This window comes from Cucumis sativus, unplaced genomic scaffold (assembly GCF_000004075.3).
Source record: "Cucumis sativus cultivar 9930 unplaced genomic scaffold, Cucumber_9930_V3 scaffold75, whole genome shotgun sequence".
NCBI classification, from domain to species: Eukaryota; Viridiplantae; Streptophyta; class Magnoliopsida; order Cucurbitales; family Cucurbitaceae; genus Cucumis; species Cucumis sativus.
Window position 1 is genome coordinate 128,660 of NW_022279566.1, and position 21,807 is coordinate 150,466.

Consider the following 21,807-nt stretch of genomic DNA (forward strand, 5'->3'; position numbering starts at 1 on the left):
CCACCAAGCGCTTGCGCCACCTTGAAGTTTGAGAGCAACTAATCGAACCTTCTTGTGTTCGGGTGTATTGGCATAGTCGAAAAAATTTTCTACGTTCTTGATCCAATCAAGAAACTTCTCCACGTCCATTTGACCATTGAAGGTAGGGAGATCCACTTTCATACGTATTTCTTGATCTTCTTGAAAGTATGGTCGAAGTCCAAGCCTTTGTTGAGGTTCTTGATGAATGTTCAGCAAGTTGTCTTCATCGGAAGAGTCAGAATCGTTTAAGAAATTTCCAAGTACGTTGTTTCCATACAATCGATTATTGTGGATGTGAATAGGTTGATTTCTTAGTAGTTCTTGGTTTACAACAGGGTTTATTGGTTTTTCTTGTCTTTCTTGGTTTGCTGCAATTGGGTTTCTTGGGGCTGAATTGCTTCTTCTAAAGGTTGGACATGAAATCGGGTAAAAAGGTTTGTTAATTCTACTAACGATTGCTGTATATTCGACTGCCCTTTTCGAAGTTCTTCAATAGCTTGTTCTACCAACTGCAAGCGTTGGTTGAAGGAGGCTTCCGCGTCCATGGATAAGAGTGGTAGGATCCAAGTTTTTTTAGGGAAGAGTGAGCTAGGATCACGCTCTGATACCAATTGATGCAGTAATTGCAAAGCTAGAAATCTTTATGTATAATGCCTCTTTTTTTATGTCTTATTAATGAAAATGAGAAGCTTTTTTATAGGCTGGAGATTACAAGAGTTGTTAAACTAACTTGGGGTTGAGTTAGTTTAACTTGGAGTTGAGTTAGTTATAACTAACTCAAGATACAAAATTGGTAATTCAAATAACTAATCCTAAACTATAAAAATGGTAATTCAAACCCCTCCTCTAGGATAAAACTCAAGAAACATCAAGAAGGGAGATGTTCTACATCAAAGTGTAGAGAACGATTCAAAATCCTTGGTGAAAGGAATGAATGTTAACTAATGTGTGTTTATGTGAAATTGTTATGTTATGAGTATGTTAAGGATAAAGAAAGGTTTATGCGAGATAAAATTATTTGATGTTGTTTATGCGAAATGATGTTTATGAAAAGGTATTGCGAAAAGGATTTCATAAAACCTTAGTCTTTTAGACATTCTTTCAAAAATTCATCTTCCAAGATGAGGTGTTTAGGCCAAGTAGAGAAGAAGGTTGAAGGATTTGCAGCGAGATGACCAGACGTTTTGAAAATAGTTAAGCATTGGTTGTTTGGTCAAAGTGTTGTAATTATGTATCAAACACATGTTATTAATAAACATCTTGGTAGGTATTTATTATACTTGCACGCCTACTCTCACATTTAGCCATATGTTGTACTTTGTTTTCCACCTTGACTTTTAATGACACACAAACCAACTTTCCAAGGAATTCCCTTTCATTTTCCTATTAACTCATATTCTCTTTTTTTATCAAGTCCTTGCTAGAGAAAGTGGACTTTGAGTTGTTGGACTTTAGTATTGCATGGACATACAATTTTGAATGAAAAATCCTTATAAATGGGGCCTTTGAACTCATTTGATGGGTTGGCTATTATATTTGGGCTTTCACACCAAATGGAATTTCTTTTTCTTATTTACTTAAAAAAAAAAGAAAATTTACCACGCCCATTTTTTTTCATCTATTTCTCGTCCGGTTCTTTCATCCAACGGGTCCCACAACTCGATTATGAGTCTAGAGGATACTAAGTCAAGTGGTTGTTCGAATAAAACGCAGCTTCAAATGTAAGTATTCTAAAAACCTTATTTTTTGGTTTAGTCTCGTTAACTAAGCCCAATTAGGGTAGAATTTCGATTCTTTTTCTGTTGTGCATGTCTTAGTTCTATCAGTAACTCCTTTCAGGGTGATAGCTCTCATCAGCAGACTTTCCATTGCTGGTTTCTTCCTTAGTCATCATTGTATTGTTGTTTTCCACAATAGATAGGGTGAGTTGCAGTTTTACATGAAATGCACTGCTCAACCCACACTCTTTTCTCACTAGTTCCTTATTCTCAATCTTCAACGCAAATTTCATCATCTGGGCCAACCCAATCGGTTCCACGGTTTCCACTTTTTATTCATGGGCTAAGCCCAATCATCAAAGTCTCCTCTAACACTACCGTTTGAAGAAATGCTACCAGAGCTAAATATCGATCAAATCGGTTGCGGTATTCTTCTACATTCATTTTCTGTTTGATTGAGAAAAATCTTCCAACCAAAGTTCCTTCTCGAATTGATCGAAACTGTACAAGCATTCGTTCTTTCAGGTCAGCCCAATTCTTAAAAACTTCCAACTCTTCTTGTGCTTGGTACCAATCCAATGCCAGATCATCAAAACTAATAACGCCTGTGGTTAATTTCTCTGAATCGGTAAGATCATGTATCTTAAAGAAGCGATAGGCTCTAAATGTGAGACCCATTTCTAATTTGAGTAATGAAGTAAAATTTGGCTAGGTATTAAGAATTTGGCGTTTGAATAAATCAACGAAAAGGATTAAGCGATAAAAAAATTTATGGTTAAGTATACGTTATTGCGATTCAGTGGGTAGTTCGCGAAGGAAGTAAAATTCGGCTAAGAATTAAGAAGTTGGTGTTCAAATAAATCCATGGAAAGATTAAGTGATAAGATCTTTTACGGTTAAGTATACTTTTTTGCGATAAGTGGGTAGTTCGCGAAAGAAGTTGTGCGATAATGTAACACCCCGAACTCTAAGGTAATTAATTTAATCGGACCATTCGATATTTTTACTCTTAATTTTTGTTCGACGTCATTTTGTTGTTTTGTCTTAAAAAAAAAGTGTTGGAAAAGTCTTTCATAATAATAATAATATATTATTATTATTATTAATTAATTAGCATAAAAAAAAGGAAAAGAAAAAGAAATTAAAATATCTTTTTCCTCTCTCCCCTCTCTCACGCGTGCGACACCCCTCTCTCCATCTTTTTCATCTTCTCCCCTTCCCTTGCCGTTCATTGGTTCGCCCACCGCCGCGTGACCTCTGCCCAGCCCCACGCGTGACCTCTGTCTCCGTCGAAGCCAAGTCCAACCGCGTCCATTCCTTTTCTCTCTTCTTCTCTGTTCGTGAAGCCCAGTCGCCGCGTCAGATCGTCGATCGATTTTGAGGCAGCGCGCACGCCTCCTTTAGCCGCGCGTTTCCTCTTCTCCAGCAACGTGTTTTTTCTTCTAACCGGTAGACGTACATCTAATCTATTTGCACGATGGTTTTTTGTTTAGAATCGATTGCCTGCCCCTATTTTTACTGAGATCCGTCGAAGTATTGTTGGTAAGATTGAAGTTATGAATTGTAGTCGTTTTCAAAACAATTTAAGTATGGGTTGTGATGTTTTCAAGGTGTTCAAACGTTACGGATGGGTTATTGATAATTTGATAATTATTCTTGAAGGTGTGAAAGGTAACCTTGGATCACTTAAATTCACAACCAATTTGTGAATTTTGATTTCGGTTTGCTTATTTGGATTGTTTCGTGGACGATAGTTGATTAAGGGAGCTTCCCTAACTTTGAGGTAAGGGACTTTCTACTGGACTACCTAAAGTTTTTGAGTTGTGTTGGACTGTATGGATGATGATTAAGATGTACACGTTTGGTTGCAGACTAAATGTTTAGTGTATGTTGTATTTGACTGGAAACATATATATAAATACATTGATGTGTGAATTGATGTGGATTGCCGAAAGTATACATGTGAATGACTGAAATTATGCTTATGTGTACATGATGATATTAATAGATTGTGCTGTATAAAGATTTGGATGTGAACTAGTGAATTTGTTTCGGTTGAATGTGGATTATACTGAACTGTGGTTTGCGCTGGTAAAAATGAGGGGTGTTGTGACTTTGTTGTTTACTTGACAGATGTATTAAAATGTTATCAACGACCTTCGAACTTAAGTGAGATAGGTTGACTGTTAGAATGTTGAGTGAAAGAACTTTATATTTTGAAGTAACTGAAAGATGTCATAAATTACCGTAAAGATGGTTAGAATGGATTGAGGGGAAAAATTGTTAGTTTTATTGGGATGTATGCCTTGTAGGTGTCCTACGGGATCACCAATTTTTATGCGACCTTCGGGAGCATTAGACTGATATGTGTTTCTGCAGAACACTAGACTGAAATGTACGTCCCTCGGGGCGTTAGACTGAAATGTGCATCCTACGGGATCACAAGACTGCGACTGTACAGGGTGTCCCAATAGAATGTTAACAATTTATTTTCCCCTGACGGGACCAGTAGAGGGTCTCTTACTGGGTATTTTTATACTCACCCTCCTTATGTTTAATTTTTCAGGCAAAGGTAATAAAGGCAGCAAACCGGCGAGGGGCAGGAAGGAAGCGTGACCGCCACAGGGGACACTTTAAAATTTTGCTTCCGCTTAGTGATTTATAGTATTATTTGTATTCGAACGTGAGACTGTTTAGAAAATTTTGAAGTTTTAAAGTATTCAAAGATTTGAAACTTTTTAGTTTTAAATTTTCATGTGAATTTTAGTAATTTAAAACTGGGGCCCAAACAAACAAAATAAATTTTGTTCTTTTGAGGTTTTAAATTTTAATTAACCAAGGTCTTTTGTCAAAAGTTAATGACCTCGACTTAGGTAAAAAGTTGGGTCGTTACAGATAAGAAGCGAAAAAGTCTTTGCGTAAGTTAAGAAATGAAAGTTTTGAGTGTTAGACTAGGAGTTTTGGGTGGTCTTCGCGAGAAGAACCAAGTGTTTCGTGGAGAAGAAGTCTACGAGGAAGCCTTGGAGTTTAAGTTCGTGATAAGAGTTTTATGCGAGTAAAAGTTGGTTAGTTCAGGTGGAACGTTTCTTATAATAAAAATATAATCAAGCGATAAGGTTATTCACGAGAAATGTTAAGTGGTTGAATTTATTCACGGTTTGGGTTAGGCGGGGAGCAAGGTTTGTAAAGAAAATGTCAAATCTGATTTGACATGGGTTAACATGTAAGATTAAGGATTTGAGCATGACTAGGTTAAATATTAAGGATTTGCATGACTAAGTTAGTATAAGGGATCTATAAAATAGGAGAATTTAGGTAACTAAGGAGGGGATGACGAGAGTTTTGTTGAAATGTTAAAGTGTTGTTGGTTTAGCCACGCGAAAAGATGGTTGTGAGAAGGACTTCTTTAGTGAAGTTTGGTGAGTGCTTTTCAGTCAAAAGAATTTATGTTAAGAAACTTTATTACGATTTCTCTTTACTGATTTGAAAGAAGAATTCAGATGAGAATGTTTCAGAAAGATTTCTACGAAAAGTTATGTTTTCAAGCATTATTTATAATATTAAAGCTTGATTTGATGACTATGATTTCAATACTATGTTTCTTTGAGATGATGCTAACTTTTGTGTGCACATAAAGAGTGAAGGCCACCATGGAGTGTACAAACTACATGGTAATAAGAAGCTGACTTATGCATTGAAATGAGCGTATAAAGCTTAGCGGTATAGCAACAAAGACGAATTTGTATGTTCTCAGATGCTGTTGATACAGTAGTCTAAACGCGAGGTAATGAGACCAAGCGTAGAGAACGATTCGGGATCCTTGACAAAATGAAATGATTTTTTAAGCATAAAGAAAGGTTTATTCGAAATGAAATAATTTTTCGGTATATTTAAATGATTTGATATTATTTTTACAAAATGATTATGAAAAGGTATTGTGAAAGGTTTTCATAAAACCTTAAAGGATTTAAAAAAAAGTGGACCATACAACTTAATTCCATCCACTATCCTCTTGTCCAACATGAAACTTTATCTTAGTAAAACTTCTTGATCCACGATTTTACAAAAATATTCAAAACAATACCATACTACACCAAATGTGATATTTTGGTAACACTTAAAATGGTCAGAAATACCATTTTCCTGACTTTTTTTTCATCGACCATTAAAGAAAAAGTATAGATGATGTTGTACAAAAACTTCCAAACCATTGTGTTAGTTATCGTTTTGGATGAGGGTTGGGGTAGAGCATCAATACTTAAAGGTTGTTAAGAATTAAGACCTAAGACTTGAAAACGAAATCGCCTGCCTGGTTGACAACAACACCATCCCACTAGAGTGCACAATGATGATTTATTGCATTAAGAAGAAGATGGCAGTTAACCTTAGCGCCATAATCAGAACCTCAATCCTCCCTTTGATGAAAGCACCTAAAGGTGTCATGCCTTTCCCCTCTACCACATTGAAGCTCTTTGTCTAACACTACACAAAGAAATGAGGACTCTCTCGATGCATAAAATCATTGGGAGATATATAAAAAGCGTCAGAAAAGGCTTTTCTGACGCACTAATATACGTCGGAACACAAGTGAGGAAAAATGTATCGGGAGAGGAACTCCCGATGCACAATGTTGTGCGTTGAGGGTTTCTAGACATCTTCCGCCGTTGTATGAACGTCGAAGATGTTGTCAATATAGCATCGAGAGATGTCTAGGAACCATGCGTCGGGAGATCCTCATTTTTTTTTAAAAAAAATAACTTCATTTAATTCCTAAATTCAAATTGAAAATTTTAAATTCAAACTCAACTTCAACACTTCAACCTCAACTTCAACACTTCAATCTCAACTTCAACACTTCAAATTCAAATTTCTAAAACCTACAACTAATTCAAAATTCTAACAACACTTGAAATTAAATTTCATTACTAAAACTTACAACTAATTCAAAATCTAAATACTAAAACTAATTTGAAATCTAAAATCTAACACCTAAAACAAATTTGAAATCTAAATACTAAAACTAATTAACTAAAACAAAACAATAACTAAACTATACCACTTACCGACGACGACGACGACGGGGCGACAACAGGGACGACAATGGTGATGACAATGCCCTCTTCTTCTCAATCTTCCTCTCGGTCTCCCTCTCCCTCTCTCATTTTCTTTCTCTTTAAATAAAGTTAAGGGAGAAGAATGGAATGACAGAGAAGAAGAAGAGGCTTCTCCGCTGCCACCGCTGCTCAAGAGGAGAAATGTCCACGATGATGCGTCTAACTCGTATAAAAAGGAAAAAAGTCGAAAGCTAAACGTGGCCATCGACCCTAAACCTCTTGCAATCTGACCCCTAACTCTCTCATTGCCTCCTCCAAAATCCAAATCCTTCAATTCTAGTCCTCATCCAAAAATTGAAACTCCCCCTCATCAATCCTACCTAAGTCCTCTCGCATGTCTATTATCCTCTCACCACCAAATCCCCCATCATTATAACAACATCCTTCACCTCACGACCTGACCGAACAAGCCCTTACCCGATCAAAAGGGCATTGTTAGCGAAGAAGAATTCCTTAGGGTTGAGGAGGAAGACCTGCATCACATTCCTCTCCCTTCGCACACTACTATACGTAATTCCAAGGAGGAAGACTTACATCTCGCGTGTAAACACCGATACCCAATAATCCTTAATTCATCTAAAGAACTCAATAGGACATTAGGGGTTGATGTTAGGAGAAAGATGGTTTAAGGTTGGATAGTTTAGTTGAAGTGTTATGGAAGATGTGTTAATATTTTTAAGATGATAAAAGAAAAGTGTCATCGTAACAAAGAAAGGCCTAAAGGGTGTTCGAAAATTGGCTAAGTGTTGGCTAGGGCATGTTGCATACTCTAGGCGGCCAAAAGTGTCAAGCGAACCTCTAAAGAGACATGTTGGGTGGCCAAAGGTTGAGATGTGGTATGGCCGAAAGGTGTCAAGACAACCTCTATAAGACAAGGCTATATGACCAAGGGTATGCGCTAGGCAAGGAAGCTAAGCATCTAGGAAATGTCAAGAAACTCCAAAAAAGTTAGAACGTGGATAAGGAATGTCATGCAACAAAGAGGTGGGCTATGTGGACATAGGTCATGCGGCCAATGGGGCAATTCAACCAAATGCTAGTCAAGATGGCATGGTGTTTGAAGGCATTGAGGGATGTTTGGGAGATTAGGCGAGAAAAAAAAGTCTTAGGCATTCTTGGCAGTAAGAATTTACTAAAGAACCCTCATAGAAAAAGGGATATGCGTCCAAGGATGACTTAAGCAATATGAGGTAAGATGTGCGGTAGAGTACAAGTGGACAACATACAAGATACCTAAGTTTTGCCAAATAAGTGTCTTGCATGAGTTGGAAAATGGCAAGTATGGGCGTAAGAGGTGAGAAAAAAAGGTTCAACCAAAGAGCATGCAAGGATCACTATATGTACAACTTTGGACGAATTATGTTAACAATCAACTTGTGTTAATTGGGTAACTCTACTTCGAAAATCTCCTAAATTGAGTGTAGTATCAAGAGAAAGGCATCCAAGAAGAAAGGCATTGAAGTGAAGAAAGACTCAAAGGTCATTTTCAAAAAAAAAAAAAAAAACTTGAACAATGTAGAGTATTTTGAGCTACATAACTCAATACTTGGAATTTGTTAGTGACACTTGTGTAAGCTAGTGAAGACATTCTAAGTAAGTTTGTAGAAGGAATCTTATTGATTTAAGCTTCAAAGTCGAGTTAAGTTTCTTGTAGAAAAATCATATTTCTAGACAAGGCCATGGGTGGGTTGATTGCCAGGATGACAAGGTGAGATGAGCGTGTGTTTTGAGCGAAAGAGGTTATTTAGGCTTGGGACATGCAAGAAGCATGTCCTGGCATGATCAAGCAGCCTGAGCCACGCGTCATTACACACTCTATTATGAAAGTTGAGTATATTGCTACTTGTGAAGCGCAAAAGAAGCAGTTTTGGTGAGGAAGTTCTTGCATAATTTGGAAGTTGTTCCAAACATGAACATGCCCCATCACTTTATATTGTGATAATAGTGGGGCATATTACTAATCCATTTACAAAGACTCTCATGGCTAAAGTGTTCGAGGGTCTTCTAGAAAGTCTAGATCTGCGAGTTATGTACATTAGGTAATCTAGGAAAAGTGGCAGATGTGTAATGGGTATGAGGATGCCCTAGTTTATTGTATTTGTATATACACATTTTATGTAATACACTTGTACATTTTACCATTTTCAATGTTAGAGGATTACTTTATTATGAACATCCCAAATAGACGAGAGTTTTAGTCCAAGTGGGAGTTTGTTGGAATTTATGTCCTAAAACTCGTAGATTGTAAATATAATCCATTGACCATTGTTAATAAAGTGTTATTATTGTAATAATTGTTATTGATTATATTATTAGTTTTGTCTTAATAACTCAAATCCAATAAACTAACATCCTAAACTGTTTAATAAGTATTGAATAGTATGTAGAGACATACAGGATCAATGTTCGAGATCAGCTTAAAGGGTCTATAGTATACGGATAAGACTGGTACCTTTATCCTGGTAACATTATGAATACGACTCACTTTGTATTTGATACAAATACAATGATCCAATGTGTTCATGTAGTTGACATGCGAGTGAAGGTATCCTATGCAATGAGATTGCAATAGACTAGACTGTGAAATAGTAACCACTTGGTGTTACTACATTAACTAGTTAGGTTTCTATTTCACTAGGATGACCTAGATAACTTAGTCTTAATCTTGAGTGTATTATGAACTCAATGATCTTGGATGAATTTGGTTTCAAATACAAACTTGGATTCCACAACCTAAACCAAAATAAAATAATATATCATGTTAAGATGGATTCACATAGCAACATTTATCAAATGGTTGCAATGTTTCAAATAAGCAACAATTAAAATTCACATATCGATTTGGCATCTATAAATATACAAACTAAAAGTAACTAAATGTCAATTATTTACCCAATAAGGCTAACTAAGTAACCAACGTCTAATATGTTTTGCAATGAAAAAGGTTGCCATATTGTTAATTTGGCCATATTGTGAAGGCAACCTCTTAGATGTGTTTGTGAGAAAGGAAAGAAATACCAAAATAAGTATGGACTAAGATAGTATCAAATAAAGTTAAAGTTGAATTTTAAAGCTCTATTTTTTTTCAAGATAGAGAAATTTCAGCTAAAGAGGAAAACACTAAGGACAACCAAGCAAAAAAGTCTAACGAATATCAAAAGAGAACATGCAGGAAAGAAAGAATGTAAATAAGGTTTTATCCGCACCAAGCAAAAAAGTCTAACAAGTATCAAAAGCTTAAAGTTTTACTAGAATTCAAAGCTCTAAACTCTAAAGAATGTAAATTTCTTTGAAGAAATTTGTGTATAAAGGTCACACAGTTGAAAATTCAATACCTTTTCAAGAATGTTGTTGAGAAGATTATGGTGATGAATCTTTGAATCCAAATTATGGAGACAAGATAAATAAATGAGTTCTGATTCTAACTGACTGAATGAGAGTTTAGAAATGTAACGACCCAACTTTTTTGGGTAAGTCGAGGTCGTTAATTTTTGACAAAAGACTTTGGTTGATACAAAATGAAACGTAAGTCAATTTAAAAACAAATTATGTCTTCAAGTCAGGCCTGATTTTTAAACATTCAAGAAAACATAAAATAATACTGTTTGCAACAAACGTTTGTAAACTAAATTTCAAATCAATCTTAAATAAGCGGAAGCAATTACACGTTTCCTATGGCATCACGCTTCCTTCCTGCCCCTCGCCGGTTTGCCGCCTTTATTACCTTTGCCTGAAAATTAAACATAAGAAGGGTGAGTATTTTAAATACTCAGTAAGAGACCCTCTACTGGTCTCGTCAGGGGAAAAAATAAATTGTTAAAGTTCTATTGGGACACCCTGTACAGTCGCAGTCTTGTGATCCCGTAGGATACAATCTCAGTCTAACGCCCCGAAGGACGTACATATCAGTCTGACGCCCCGAGGGACGTATATATCAGTCAAGTGTTCTGCAGAACACATATCAGTCAAATGCTCCCGAAGGTGCAAAATAAATTGGTGATCCCGTGGGACACCTACAAGGTAATCATCCCAATACAACCTAACAATTTATCCCCTCATTCCATTCAACCCATCCTTCAGATACTTCAAAAACATAGAGTTCTTTCTCTCAACGTCCTAACAGTCAACTTATCTCACTTAGGTCATATGTCTGTCAATAACATACTAATACATCAGTCAATCAAACTATACAGTCAATACACCCCTCAGATCACCAATACACAGTCATACTTTAGCGTAACGACACCCAATCTAAACGACAATCACAAGATCGCATCTGCATCTCATACAAGCATAATCTACAATTTTCGTCCTGTCCACATCCACACACATATATATATATTCCATGACAATCACAATATGCATTCAACATTAAGTCTACTTCAATTCCTATGCATATATATAATATTTTCAGTCAATCCACAGTGTACATTTATAAGTATCATCTCAACATCTTTACTCAGTCAAAGATATAATCTCAGACATACAATTCACAATCATAAGTGAGTCCAGTAGAAAATCCCTTACCTGGATCTTTATGTAAAATTCCTTAGTCGAACTAACTTCAACAAACAAACCCCAAGAGTAAAGAATCGAACACCAACAAAGCTTAAGGCGTAACTCAAGGACACTAACTCCAAATCACCGATGTCGCCTTCAAGAACAAAGATCAATTCAACCAATTAAACAACATCACATCTTAATGTATTTACAAATGTAAGACCTTATTACCGAACAATCTCATCCTTACCAATATCTTGTAACAAGACTTTGACAATTGACGTTTAAATAGAAGTTGCCGCAGGATCTACACAAAAGACATCGTGCAAAACACTTCTGCACCGCGAACCGGTCCGCGATTCGTAAATGGGACAGCGGGTATCGACGAAGGCAGAACGGTTCGGACGTTCAACAGCAGTTACGCGCGGACGGGAGTAGCCGGCAACGTAGCCGAATTCGTGCGATGCGGCGTGACCTGCGTCGGCGAGGCTGTTCGTGACTGAGGCGTGCGACTTGCCTCGCGGACGGAGATAGAGACGGCGGAGACGGTTGCAGAACCGTGGCTTCGACAGAGACAGAACCGGCTGAGACGGCTGGGCAGCGGCGGAAGAGCAACGGCGCTGCAGATCTGGACTGGCAGCGGCGCGGTCTTGCTTCGCGGCGGGGTTGCGGACGGAAGAAGAAAATGGAAGGAAAGGATCGGCGGCTGGCTGCGGTTGGCGGCGGGACGGGAAGAAGAAGATAGAGGTGGTGGTTGTGGCTGGGCTGCGGCTGGCCACGAACAGAAGGAGAAGAGGACGGTTGGGGCGGTTGCTGCACGAACGGATGGGCGGCTGCTAGGGTACCGGAAGGAGAAGAAAAGAAAAATGAGGGAAGGTTGTGTGCGCGCGAGAGAGAGAGAGATAAATTTCTTTTTCTTTTCTTTTTATTTAAATTAAATATAAATAAATATAATATATTATATATATATAATAAAAACAAAATATATATATATATACACCTTTGGGGCATTACATTCTTCCCTCCTTAAGAAACTTTCGTCCTCGAAAGTTTTACTCCTGAAATAACTCTGGATAACGAGTCCTCATCTCTTCCTCTCGCTCCCATGTCGCCTCTTCAATTCGATGATTCCGCCACAAAACCTTTACTAATGGAATGCTTCTATTACGAAGCATCTTTACCTCTCTAGCCAGAATCTCCACAGGTTGTTCTACATAGCTCAAATGCTCATCAATCTCCAAGGGTTCATAGTCCACTACATGAGATGTATCGGCCACATACTTCCTCAACATCGAAACATGAAAAACATTATGAACTGCAGAGAGAGATGGTGGTAATGCCAAGCGATACGCCACAACACCAACCCTCTCTAAGATCTCAAATGGTCCAACAAAACGAGACTTAACTTTCCTTTCTTCTCAAAACGCATAACACCCTTCATAGGTGCTACCTTCAAGAATACCTTTTCTCCCACATCGAACTTAAGGTCTTTTCGCCGTACATCCGCATAACTCTTCTGTCTACTCTGCGCTGTTTGCATACGTGCTCTAATCTTTTGAATAGCCTCATTAGTAGACCGAACTAATTCAGGTCCCATCAATCTATGTTCACCAACCTCACCCCAACAAACAGGGGTTCTACAACATTTGCCATACAAAGCCTCAAATGGTGTCATACCGATGGTAGCCTGGAAACTGTTGTTATAAGAAAACTCCATCAAATGTAGATGAGAGTCCCAACTACCTGGAAACTCTATAGCACAAGCTCGTAGCATATCCTCTAAAACTTGGTTCAAACGTTCAGTTTGACCATCAGTCTGTGGATGAAAGGTTGTACTGAAATCCAATCTCGTACCCATAGCAGTCTGAAGTCCCTTCCAAAACTTGGAAGTAAACCGTGCATCCCTATCAGAAACAATCGATACAGGCACTCCATGCAGTCTCACAATCTCAGTTAAATACAACTCTGCCCACTTACTAGCAGTATAAGTGGATTTCCCTGGTACAAAATGTGCCGATTTCGTAAGCCTATCGACAATAACCCAAATCACTGTGTAACCCTTCAGGGTTTTAGGCAATTATATAATAAAATCCATAGATACATTCTCCCACTTCCACTCTAATATACTCAAAGGTTGCAACAAACCTGTTGTTTTCTATCTTGGTGCTTTAACCTACTAGCACACCAAGCACTTACTAACAAGATTTTCCATTTCTCTCTTCATATTACGCTAGTAACAAACTCTTTTCAGATCCGGATACATTTTTGTGCTACTTGGATGCATGAGAAATGGGAAACTATGAGTCTCAACCAATAACCTTGTCTTAATTGCATTTTCTGTTGGCTCACATAATTCTCTCTCAAACATAAGTTCATCATCAAAGGATATGGAAAACTCCTTAACTTGCCCTACTTCTACTAGGCAATGCTTCTCAATCAAATAAGGATCAATGAATTGAACCACAAGAATTCTTTGTCTCAAGATCAGATGTACTGACAACTGAGCTAACTGTGAGGTGACTCCCCCACTGAAACTACAATCTCAGCTCTCTCGTGGTTTTTGTCTAATGAAACCTGTCTGGTAATAAGTGCTGTCAAAATGTGATACTTTTCTACGAAGAGCACCAACTTCCACATTCGCCTTACATAGATGGTACAAAATCTCACAATCATAGTCATTTACTAACTCAAAGCATCTTTGCTATCTCATACTCAACTTCTTTTGAGTGAAGAAGTATTTTATACTCTTTTGGTTAGAAAATATCTATATCTTTTCATCATTCATATAGTGCCTTCAAATCATTAATGTAAAAACCACAACTGTCAATTCCATATCATAAGTTGGACAATTTTCCTCACGAGGAGTACAAGCAACTACTTTAACTTGTTGAATAAGAATACCTTTTAAACTTTCCTAAAAGCATCACTATAAATTACGGAACATTCTGAACCATCATGTACGGTAAGCACGGGAGTTGTACAAGCTTCTGCTTAAGATCCTGAGCACTATCCTCATAGGCTTTGTCCCAAACAAACAGAGTCCCTTTTTCTTAGTTAACTGAGTCAAAGGAGTAGCTATACGAGAAAATTCTTATACAAACCGTTAGTAATAACCTGCTAACCCTAAAAGACTATGAACCTCAACTGACTATGAAAAGTCGAGGCCAACTAGTAACAACTTCAATCTTTTGTGAGATCCACATAAATGTCACCTCTAGATACTACATGGCTTGGAAAGATACTTGGCCTCATCCAAAACTCACATTTTGAAAACTTTGCATACAATTCGTTGACTCGAAGAGCCTCTTAAAACCATGTTAAATGCTCCTCATGCGCTGTCTCTATTTTGGAATAAATTAAGATATCGTCAATAAATACAATCATGAAAGTGTCTAAGAGATCGTTAAAACACTTTGTTCATCAAGTCGTAAACATTGTTTGAGCATTTTCCACTCAAAAGACATCATAATGAACTCATGATGTCCATATCTCGAAAGAAAATCTGCCTTAGGAATGTCACTGTTCTCTAATCCTCAACAAGTCATAACCTGAATGTAATTCAATCTTAAAGAACACGGACTTATTGCAGTTGATCAAACAAATCCTCATTCATTGGTAAAGAATATTTATTCTTAACCGACACCTTATTCAACTTTCTACAATCGAAACATAAGTGCATCGACCCATCTTTCTTCTTAATAAACAAAAATTGGTGCACCCCAAGATAACATACTTCGTCGAATGTAGTCCTTGTCAAACATTTCTTTCAATTGCACTTCAAATCTTTCAACTCTGTTGGGGCCATTTTGTATGAAGCTTTAGATATAGGAACGAGTCTAACTCTATCTCAATAGGAAGACCAATTTCTGTTTAGCGCGGTATTCTTAGAAACTCTTCTAGAAAAATATCATAATACTTTTTCACCACTGATTCAAATAACAAAGAAACATCGACTTCTTTGATGTCTACCACACTAGTCAAATACAACAGGTACCCTGGTCAAGCAACTTACTAACCTTCATAGCTGGGATAACTTTTAGCAAAACGATAGTTCCAACCTCTTTGTACTTGAAACTAGCCTCTGGAGAAGGATTAGAAACTACATTTTCGCTGAACATTTTATGTTTACATGGTTAAACTACATTCCAATTTTCAAACTCCAAACTAGTAACTTTTCATTCACGAGAAACTCAAAATTGTTTCTTAAAGTCACATCAAGACAACCATGCTCATCTTCCTTGTTTCTTTTCCAATACCTCCTTTCTAAAACCATTTAATGTGTTTCGTATAACTTGACCGTGTATTTAGTCCTCTTTAAAACCACCTACATAACTTATTTTTCCTTAGATTTCCAATCACAAAACAGACAATTTCGCTAACAACGTCTTACTTTTCTACTACTCGACCACTCCTTTGAACACCTCTACATGGCAACATTTTTCCTAAATTTCACCATTAAATCCTTCACCATTAAATCATAACATTCATGTAATTCTAGTTTAACTTAGGCAAGGTCATATACATAAACCATACATATAAGCATAAAGCATACCTGACGAGAGACGAAGGGTCGCGTTAGCCATAGGGACACAAAAACATAGACTTACATCGTAAGTCAGTCTACAGAACCTAAAACTTAGGCTCTGATACCAACTGTAACGACCCAACTTTTCTAAGTAAGTCGAGATCGTTAATTTTTAACAAATAAAGACTTTGATTAATATAAAACAAAACGTAAGAATTTAAAAAAAAACATCTTCAAGTCAGGCCTGATTTTAAACATTCAAGAAAACATAAAATAATACTGTTTGCAACAAACGTTTGTAAACTAAATTTCAAATCAATCTTAAATAAGCGGAAGCAATACACGTTTCCTATGGCATCACGCTTCCTTCCTGCCCCTCGCCGGTTTGCCGCCTTTATTACCTTTGCCTGAAAATTAAACATAAGAAGGGTGAGTATTTTAAATACTCAGTAAGAGACCCTCTACTGGTCTCGTCAGGGGAAAATAAATTGTTAAAGTTCTATTGGGACACCCTGTACAGTCGCAGTCTTGTGATCCCGTAGGATACACATCTCAGTCTAACGCCCCGAAGGACGTACATATCAGTCTGACCCCCGAGGGACGTACATATCAGTCAAGTGTTCTGCAGAACACATATCAGTCAAATGCTCCCGAAGGTGCAAAATAAATTGGTGATCCCGTGGGACACCTACAAGGTAATCATCCCAATACAACCTAACAATTTATCCCCTCATTCCATTCAACCCATCTTTCAGATACTTCAAAACATAGAGTTCTTTCTCTCAACGTCCTAACAGTCAACTTATCTCACTTAGGTCATATGTCTGTCAATAACATACTAATACATCAGTCAATCAAACTATACAGTCAATACACCCCTCAGATCACCAGCACACAGTCATACTTTAGCGTAACGACACCCAATCTAAACGACAATCACAAGATCGCATCTGCATCTCATACAAGCATAATCTACAATTTTCGTCCTGTCCACATCCACACACATATATATATATTCCATGACAATCACAATATGCATTCACATTAAGTCTACTTCAATTCCTATGCATATATATATATTTTCAGTCAATCCACAGTGTACATTCATAAGTATCATCTCAACATCTTTACTCAGTCAAAGATAATCATTCAGACATACAATTCACAATCATAAGTGAGTCCAGTAGAAAATCCCTTACCTTCAAATTTGTTAAGCTCCTTAACCACGTTGAAGTCTATGAAGAACGAACCTAAACATTAAGACAATTTCTCAATAATTCCCTTCAACGCATCAGTCATTTAAATTCAACCCAATGTGAATCTTTTTGCAACTTACCCAAATCTTCGCGAAAGAAATCGAGCAGTGGCTTTGCGAAGAGATGACGTGCGGCGGAGAGACCGTATACAGATGGCCGGAGAGTCGCGCGGCAGTGCAGACAACGGAGGAGAAGGAATCGGCGGCGGCTGGGCTGAAAACAGAGGAGAAAGGAGAGGGGAGACAGCCGGCGGTTACAGGTTCACGCGGCGGCCTTGCTTCGCGAAAAGAGATGGCGCCGACGGTTGCAGCGATGTCCGGCTGGGTTTGGACGGAACGGAGAGGAAAAGAGAAGATGGAGATGGCCGACGGCAGTTGCTGTGCGAACGGATGGGGCGGCTGACTGCGGTTGGCTGCGGCAGGACGGGAAGAAGAATAGGGAAAATGGGTGGGCGGCTGCTAGGGTACCAGAAGGAGAAAAAGAAAAATGAGAGAGGGGTTGTGTGCGCGCGAGAGAGAGAGAGATAAATTTCTTTTCTTTTCCTTTTATTTAAATTAAGTATAAAAATATATATATATATAAAATTAAAAACAAAATATATATATACATACCTTTGGGGTATTACAATGAACTTGGAAAGAGATAATTAAGGATCCTTGAGGAGGTTGTTGAAAGAAGTTGACCTAAAAACTTTTGTTTGTTAATAAAAAGAAAAATGAACATAGATTCATCTTCGTCAGGGGTCTTGATGTTTAATTTAATTTAAATTGTGTATGAATTTTTAATTACGAGAATTTTAATATGTTGCAAGAGCACTATAGCCAAGGTATAGAGTGAGGGAGATAAGGTTTATATGTCTTAGAGAATGGAAAGATGGAATTTGTGCTAAAATCATATAGTGTTCCAAATACAATTATGAATTGGGTATACTTGCATTCCCCCTTCTGGATTGCATAGCACATAAATATACTCTCATGGATTGCATAGCACATAAATATACTGTCAAAAACAATAACATAAAACACAAACTTGATTTAGTTTCATTCACACTTGTACACCAACATGTTTCAAGTAATGATCATATATTAAAAATCATTTTCAAATTTGGTAATATAAAATGGAAGAAGTGAGACCTTGAGGTTTTGACCACCAATACTATCTAACTGATGAGTTTATGATTTTTGTTTCTACTGTGTTCTTTCCTCAAGCTTTAACTTGTTTTAGGGGCAAGATGGTGAAGGTCTAGTCCACAACCTTTCCCAAGAATTTGATGATGTTTGGGTTGACCCAATTATTGTTATTGGACACCGTTTTATGGTAATTGGTTGTTATGGTTTTTAAGTGTGTTTTGATATCTTGTGTTAAAAAATAATTGCAAAAAGTCGGAAAAGTTTGTTAATGATTAGGTGTTTTTAAGTTTGTCATTCCACTTTAATTCTCACCAGTACTTGCTGAATGGAAGCCTCTTGTCTAAGACAATTCGAGTGGAATAACTCTCGTGACTACCACAACATTTGGGAACTCACCAAATGTAAGATTATTCCTTTATCCTAGCATTTGATCTCTCTCTATAATTTGGTTTGCTATCGTAAGTTTGATTAAAATAAATGTTGATAATTCAACTCCAATGTTCTTATTTTCTTGTAATGCCCCAAAGGTGTATATATATATATATTTTGTTTTTATTATATATATATATATATATTTATTTATTTATTTATATTTAATTTAAATAAAAAGAAAAGAAAAAGAAATTTATCTCTCTCTCTCTCGCGCGCACACAACCCTTCCCTCATTTTTCTTTTCTTCTCCTTCCGGTACCCTAGCAGCCGCCCCATCCGTTCGTGCAGCAACCGCCCCAACCGTCCTCTTCTCCTTCTGTTCGTGGCCAGCCGCAGCCCAGCCACAACCACCACCTCTATCTTCTTCTTCCCGTCCCGCCGCAGCCAACCGCAGCCAGCCGCCGATCCTTTCCTTCCATTTTCTTCTTCCGTCCGCAACCCCGCCGCGAAGCAAGACCGCGCCGCTGCCAGTCCAGATCTGCAGCGCCGTTGTTCTTCCGCCGCTGCCAGCCGTCTCAGCCGGTTCTGTCTCTGTCGAAGCCACGGTTCTGCAACCGTCTCCGCCGTCTCTATCTCCGTCCGCGAGGCAAGTCGCACGCCTCAGTCACGAACAGCCTCGCCGACGCAGGTCACGCCGCATCGCACGAATTCGGCTACGTTGCCGGGCTACTCCCGTCCGCGCGTAACTGCTGTTGAACGTCCGAACCGTTCTGCCTTCGTCGATACCCGCTGTCCCATTTACGAATCGCGGACCGGTTCGCGTGCAGAAGTGTTTTGCACGATGTCTTTTGTGTAGATCCTGCGGCAACTTCTATTTAACGTCAATTGTCAAAGTCTTGTTACAAGATATTGGTAAGGATGAGATTGTTCGGTAATAAGGTCTTACATTTGTAAATACATTAAGATGTGATGTTGTTTAATTGGTTGAATTGATCTTTGTTCTTGAAGGCGACATCGGTGATTTGGAGTTAGTGTCCTTGAGTTACGCCTTAAGCTTTGTTGGTGTTCGATTCTTTACTCTTGGGGTTTGTTTGTTGAAGTTAGTTCGACTAAGGAATTTTACATAAAGATCCAGGTAAGGGATTTTCTACTGGACTCACTTATGATTGTGAATTGTATGTCTGAATGATTATCTTTGACTGAGTAAAGATGTTGAGATGATACTTATGAATGTACACTGTGGATTGACTGAAAATATATATATAGCATAGGAATTGAAGTAGACTTAATGTGAATGCATATTGTGATTGTCATGGAATATATATATATGTGTGTGGATGTGGACAGGACGAAAATTGTAGATTATGCTTGTATGAGATGCAGATGCGATCTTGTGATTGTCGTTTAGATTGGGTGTCGTTACGCTAAAGTATGACTGTGTGCTGGTGATCTGAGGGGTGTATTGACTGTATAGTTTGATTGACTGATGTATTAGTATGTTATTGACAGACATATGACCTAAGTGAGATAAGTTGACTGTTAGGACGTTGAGAGAAAGAACTCTATGTTTTGAAGTATCTGAAAGATGGGTTGAATGGAATGAGGGGATAAATTGTTAGGTTGTATTGGGATGATTACCTTGTAGGTGTCCCACGGGATCACCAATTTATTTTGCACCTTCGGGAGCATTTGACTGATATGTGTTCTGCAGAACACTTGACTGATATGTACGTCCCTCGGGGCGTCAGACTGATATGTACGTCCTTCGGGGCGTTAGACTGAGATGTGTATCCTACGGGATCACAAGACTGCGACTGTACAGGGTGTCCCAATAGAACTTTAACAATTTATTTTCCCCTGACGAGACCAGTAGAGGGTCTCTTACTGAGTATTTAAAATACTCACCCTTCTTATGTTTAATTTTCAGGCAAAGGTAATAAAGGCGGCAAACCGGCGAGGGGCAGGAAGGAAGCGTGATGCCATAGGAAACGTGTAATTGCTTCCGCTTATTTAAGATTGATTTGAAATTTAGTTTACAAACGTTTGTTGCAAACAGTATTATTTTTATGTTTTCTTGAATGTTTAAAAATCAGGCCTGACTTGAAGATGTTTTTTTTAAATTGACTTACGTTTCATTTTTATAACAAAGTCTTTTGTTAAAAATTAACGACCTCGACTTACTTAGAAAAGTTGGGTCGTTACAGTTGGTATCAGAGCCTAAGTTTTAGGTTCTGTAGACTGACTTACGATGTAAGTCTATGTTTTTGTGTCCTATGGCTAACGCGACCCTTCGTCTCTCGTCAGGTATGCTTTATGCTTATATGTATGGTTTATGTATATGACCTTGCCTAAGTTAAACTAGAATTACATGAATGTTATGATTTAATGGTGAAGGATTTAATGGTGAAATTTAGGAAAAATGTTGCCATGTAGAGGTGTTCAAAGGAGTGGTCGAGTAGTAGAAAAGTAAGACGTTGTTAGCGAAATTGTCTGTTTTGTGATTGGAAATCTAAGAAAAATAAGTTATGTAGGTGGTTTTAAAGAGGACTAAATACACGGTCAAGTTTATACGAAACACATTAAATGGTTTTAGAATGGAGGTATTGGAAAAGAAACAAGGAAGATGAGCATGGTTGTCTTGATGTGACTTTAAGAAACAATTTTGAGTTTCTCGTGAATGAAAAGTTACTAGTTTGGAGTTTGAAAATTGGAATGTAGTTTAACCATGTAAACATAAAATGTTCAGCGAAAATGTAGTTTCTAATCCTTCTCCAGAGGCTAGTTTCAAGTACAAAGAGGTTGGAACTATCGTTTCGCTAAAAGTTATCCCAACTATGAAGGTTAGTAAGTTGCTTGACCAGGGTACCTGTTGTATTTGACTATTGTGGTAGACACCAGAGAAGTCGATGTTCTTTGTTATTTGAATCAGTGGTGAAAAAGTATTATGATATTTGTCTAGAAGAGTTTCTAAGATTACCGCGCTAAACAGAAATTGGTCTTCCTATTGAGATAGAGTTAGACTCGTTCCTATATCTAAAGCTTCATACAAAATGGCCCCAACAGAGTTGAAAGATTTGAAGGTGCAATTGAAAGAAATGTTTGACAAGGACTACATTCGACGAAGTATGTTATCTTGGGGTGCACCAATTTTTGTTTATTAAGAAGAAAGAT

The 21,807-nt window shown here is 37.7% G+C and overlaps 2 long non-coding RNA genes across 2 annotated transcripts; one reads left to right on the top strand and one right to left on the bottom strand.

Moving 5' to 3' along the window:
• Positions 1 to 3,242: 3,242 nt before the first annotated feature.
• On the top strand, positions 3,243 to 4,488 carry LOC116406215. The gene is made up of 3 exons (XR_004219253.1): positions 3,243 to 3,281; positions 3,402 to 3,522; positions 4,306 to 4,488. It is a non-coding gene; the product is annotated as an uncharacterized LOC116406215 (long non-coding RNA).
• A 12,469-nt stretch (positions 4,489 to 16,957) lies between these two features.
• Positions 16,958 to 17,436, bottom strand: LOC116406216. Its single transcript, XR_004219254.1, has 2 exons — positions 17,215 to 17,436; positions 16,958 to 17,128 (listed from the first exon to the last, which is right to left on the bottom strand). It is a non-coding gene; the product is annotated as an uncharacterized LOC116406216 (long non-coding RNA).
• Between the last annotated feature and the right edge of the window lie 4,371 nt (positions 17,437 to 21,807).